Here is a 5,000-nt window from a genome sequence, read left to right on the forward strand (position 1 = left end):
TGCTTAAATTCAGCGGGTAATCTCGCCTGCTCTGAGGTCGTCAAAGAGTTTAGTTTTCGATAACCGTGGCCGCGCCGCCTCCTCCGCCGGCTCTTTTCTCACTTAGAGAGCGAGCGTCGGGAGAGCGGCAGCGCCGGCACAGCGGCTTCGCATTGTACTCGGAGGAGTGGCGAGGAGACGTGTTGTTTGTGACAACGATTCTTCCACGCGCGGCTCGCAGCCGCTAATAGGAGGAAATGTAAGCCGATCGAATCTCGTTCGAGTTGTCTGCTTGCAAACAACGAATAAGATCGGCGCGGATCGCGTCATCTTCGATCGCCGGGGACGCGAGATACATTGCGAGCGAGTGTGCGCGTACACGTACATCTCTATCACCCACATCCTTCAAATTTTCTCTCCGCATATCGTGTGTTATGCACGGATATGGGATACGACGGGGCGAATCGGATTCGACGAGTACACGACGACGCGTGCCGGTCCCCTATATTCGTTTTCGAGAATTTCGTGGACTCGGACAAGCGGTCGGCTCGCGATTCACCCGCGTTAAGGAGGGCTCTCTCGCTCTTTTCTCTCCGCGTACCGCCGGGCGACGACGCGCCGCGGTTCTCTCCTACCGTTTGCGCGGAAGGTGGCGCGCACCAAGACTCGCGCGTAAGAGGCGCGAGCGCGCGCTGGCGCACCGGGAGACCGCGAGAGGGATAACGCAACGTGTGTGCGCGTGTCTTCTACTCCCTCTCTCCTTCGACAGTTTCCGGGCGCGCGCGCGCAGGCTCCCTATCTTTACTTACTGCGTGTGTGCGTACGCTGCTCTCACTCTTCCTTTTCCTCGGTGTTATTTCAGACGACGCCAAGGGGCAAGCAGTGGTATCAACGCAGAGTACTGAACGTCCAACTATCGCTCGTACACCGTTTGCGCGAACGGGCACGGTGGCCCGGCGCGCAAAGGCGCAAGCAGTTTCGAGGTACTAAAACGACCCTCAGCCAGGCGTGGTCCGGGAATTGTATCCGTGGACCGCAATGTGCGTTCGAAATGTCGATGTTCATGTGTCCTGCAGTTCACAAGTTGACGCGCAATTAGCTGCGTTCTTCATCGACCCACGAGCCAAGTGATCCACCGTTCAGGGTAATCGTTTTGCAATTCTTGCGTTCAACGAACGCTTCGTTCATCCATCTTAGTCTCCTCTCCGAAGAGAGAGAGATAAAATCGTTGGCCCTTCGATCAGCCTGGCCGCGCGCGTCCGAGCACGCGCGCGGACCGCCGCCACCGCTGGGGAGGCTACGGCACAAAAGTTGTTTCGCGATCGGAGCGTCTCTTCCCCGTACATATAATATAATAATATATATATTTGGAAGAGCCGGGGCGGAATGTTCTTTGAAGAAACCGTCGGACTTGATCGGGTGTGATCCGTCCTCTCGCCCGTTCGTCCGATAGCCGCGCGCTCGCGTACAAACACGCTGACCGCTGCCCCGGTGCGGGGAGGGGCGCGTTCACGAGCGTTGCGGACGCACGGACGGGCGTAGGTTACCACCGGTACGCGCTAACGCCGGATCGTAACTCTGCGCTTGGCAAGAGCGCGATCGGGGAAAGCGTCTTCTGCTCCGAATCGCATTCATGTAATTTCGCAATTTGCGCAACGAGCCTCAACGGGTCGCGCGCGACGCGACGCGACGCCGGTTGCGGCTACGAAGCTTAAGGAGAGAGTCTCGGATAATCCTCTCCTCCTCCATCCCGCTCGCACGACGCCGACCGCACCGAAAAAGGCCGACGGCGCTCTGCTGCTGGCTTCCCTTTCTCTCTCGGGTCGTCGCAGAGGCGCGCGGCGTTCGACGCGCGTCGTCGTATTAGTACATGCGGGATATAATCCGTCAATTCCATTTTACTTTCGTATCTGTTTTCTTTGTCCATTCAGTCGCCGACTGCTGCGAGCGCGCGTCCAAAAGACTCGAGACGCAGAGCAGGACCTCCGGAACGTTAATGATCCTTCCGCAGGTTCACCTACGGAAACCTTGTTACGACTTTTACTTCCTCTAAATGATCAAGTTTGGTCATCTTCCCGGCAACATCGGCAATGCCGAGACATTGCCGCGCACCAGTCCGAAGACCTCACTAAATCATTCAATCGGTAGTAGCGACGGGCGGTGTGTACAAAGGGCAGGGACGTAATCAACGCGAGCTTATGACTCGCGCTTACTGGGAATTCCTCGTTCATGGGGAACAATTGCAAGCCCCAATCCCTAGCACGAAGGAGGTTCAGCGGGTTACCCGGGCCTTTCGGCCAGGGAACACACGCTGATTCCTTCAGTGTAGCGCGCGTGCGGCCCAGAACATCTAAGGGCATCACAGACCTGTTATTGCTCAATCTCGTGCGGCTAGAAGCCGCCTGTCCCTCTAAGAAGATTTGTTTGTACGTTGGTAGTAAAAACCCGCCAGCCGAAGCCGGGGGCCTTCGCGATACCATAAGGTACGCCTATTTAGCAGGCTAGAGTCTCGTTCGTTATCGGAATTAACCAGACAAATCGCTCCACCAACTAAGAACGGCCATGCACCACCACCCACCGAATCAAGAAAGAGCTATCAATCTGTCAATCCTTCCGGTGTCTGGGCCTGGTGAGGTTTCCCGTGTTGAGTCAAATTAAGCCGCAGGCTCCACTCCTGGTGGTGCCCTTCCGTCAATTCCTTTAAGTTTCAGCTTTGCAACCATACTTCCCCCGGAACCCAAAAGCTTTGGTTTCCCGGAAGCTGCCCGCCGAGTCATCGGAGGAACTTCGGCGGATCGCTAGCTGGCATCGTTTATGGTTAGAACTAGGGCGGTATCTGATCGCCTTCGAACCTCTAACTTTCGTTCTTGATTAATGAAAACATTTTTGGCAAATGCTTTCGCTTCTGTCCGTCTTGCGACGATCCAAGAATTTCACCTCTAACGTCGCAATACGAATGCCCCCATCTGTCCCTATTAATCATTACCTCGGGGTTCCGAAAACCAACAAAATAGAACCGAGGTCCTATTCCATTATTCCATGCACGCAGTATTCAGGCGAAGGTAGCCTGCTTTAAGCACTCTAATTTGTTCAAAGTAAACGTACCGGCCCGACTCGACACTCAGTAAAGAGCACCGCGACGGGATATTAGTTGGGCCGCCCCTCGCGAGGCTAAGCCCACCGGTAGGACGTCCCACATCACGCCAGTTAAACACCGCGAGCGGTGAACCGACGGTGTGCGACACAGATTCAACTACGAGCTTTTTAACCGCAACAACTTTAATATACGCTATTGGAGCTGGAATTACCGCGGCTGCTGGCACCAGACTTGCCCTCCAATGGATCCTCGTTAAAGGATTTAAAGTGTACTCATTCCGATTACGGGGCCTCGGATGAGTCCCGTATCGTTATTTTTCGTCACTACCTCCCCGTGCCGGGAGTGGGTAATTTGCGCGCCTGCTGCCTTCCTTGGATGTGGTAGCCGTTTCTCAGGCTCCCTCTCCGGAATCGAACCCTGATTCCCCGTTACCCGTTACAACCATGGTAGGCGCAGAACCTACCATCGACAGTTGATAAGGCAGACATTTGAAAGATGCGTCGCCGGTGCTAGGACCGTGCGATCAGCACAAAGTTATTCAGAGTCACCAAAATAAACGGTGGACGAACGGCGAACCGCCCGCCACCGATTGGTTTTGATCTAATAAAAGCGTCCCTTCCATCACTGGTCGGGACTCTGTTTTGCATGTATTAGCTCTAGAATTACCACAGTTATCCAAGTAAATGTGGGTACAATCTAATGAACCATAACTGATTTAATGAGCCATTCGCGGTTTCACCTTAATTCGGCATGCACTGAGACATGCATGGCTTAATCTTTGAGACAAGCATATGACTACTGGCAGGATCAACCAGGGAGCTTCGTGTTCGGTTACTCGCGTGGAGCGGTAACTCGCGAGCGAGCCCGAAGGCCCGTCGCTATTAAGCTCTTACTTCTCGCGCCGCCGGTCTTTATTAGCCGGTCGGCGACACTCTCTATCTACTTACTTACTTATTACGCAACACACTTTATGCGTGCGTCTCGTCTTCGTGAGAGGAGCGAGGCGGTCCGTGTATATAATAAACCTCCTCCTCTCTTACTTCAAGATCATTCTCCATTTTATATTGTGTATTATAAAAAGATCATACTCATTCTCATTCTCCCAATGTAAACGCGCGATCGCGAGGACCGCGCGATTTACCCTGACGCTAGATCGACGATGCCGATGCTTAGACGTCGAGGATAAATGTGCTATCGTGCTTTTAGCACGCACTTATATTTCGCTACGGCGTACAAAGCGTGCGGGAAGAACGTTGTAATCCGTCCTTCCACGCCACTCGTATCCGTGGAGTAAACGTTCGGTAAGCGCGACGATTCCGCTGCTGCGTCCAAGACGAGAGGGAATCGCGCGGCCAACACACTAGATGCGTGCGCGCCACATAAGAGCCATTCGGTCTTGCGACACCGACTCGTGGCAATGCTGTGCTCGTAATAAAAGTGTGTGCATAGAATAAAGCGCCGAAGCGCGACACGTCGTACCCTCTTATAATACCCAACCGGACGGCCAGGCGGTCGGCGACGACACGGCTTTTTGCTTAGCGAGCGCGAGCTCGAGCTCGTCGAAATTTTGTCGACGAGAGCGTAAATACAATAGTCTCTTCCCTCATAGAGACGTTTTACTCGGACTCTGTCCGATAAAGCACAACACAAATCGCCGTTTGTGTTTTCTTCTCTCCTCTTAAACAATAATAAATCTCTCCTGTATCGTTCGTTTTAAACGTTCTCGAAAAGACAAGAACGCAAGAATCGTGCGAGCCGCGCGAAGAACGCGCAACCGCCCGTTCGTCCGATTCGGTTCGGTCCGACGCGCCGAGCGCGACGTACCTCTTATAATACCCAACCGAGCGGCCAGGCGGTCGGCGACGCACGGTACTACGCACGGTCGCTTATGAGTGCGAGCGTCGAAATACCCACGCGCTCGAGA

At 54.0% G+C, this 5,000-nt stretch overlaps 3 non-coding genes across 3 annotated transcripts in view; all 3 read right to left on the reverse strand.

Moving 5' to 3' along the window:
• The window catches only part of LOC138944502 (large subunit ribosomal RNA), a 4,172-nt gene extending 4,132 nt beyond the window's left edge, over positions 1-40 (reverse strand). The window contains exon 1 of the ribosomal RNA XR_011448795.1: positions 1-40. This exon is cut by the window's left edge and continues 4,132 nt beyond it. This is a non-coding gene — a ribosomal RNA (large subunit ribosomal RNA).
• A 931-nt stretch (positions 41-971) lies between these two features.
• On the reverse strand, positions 972-1,126 carry LOC138944501 (5.8S ribosomal RNA). The gene has a single exon (XR_011448794.1). It is a non-coding gene; the product is annotated as a 5.8S ribosomal RNA (ribosomal RNA).
• An 847-nt stretch (positions 1,127-1,973) lies between these two features.
• On the reverse strand, positions 1,974-3,894 carry LOC138944504 (small subunit ribosomal RNA). The gene has a single exon (XR_011448797.1). It is a non-coding gene; the product is annotated as a small subunit ribosomal RNA (ribosomal RNA).
• Positions 3,895-5,000: the final 1,106 nt, after the last annotated feature.

The sequence above is a fragment of the Polyergus mexicanus genome, unplaced genomic scaffold (assembly GCF_030449975.1).
Source record: "Polyergus mexicanus isolate NDT 795.1 unplaced genomic scaffold, iyPolMexi1.0 SCAF_222, whole genome shotgun sequence".
NCBI lineage: Eukaryota > Metazoa > Arthropoda > Insecta > Hymenoptera > Formicidae > Polyergus > Polyergus mexicanus.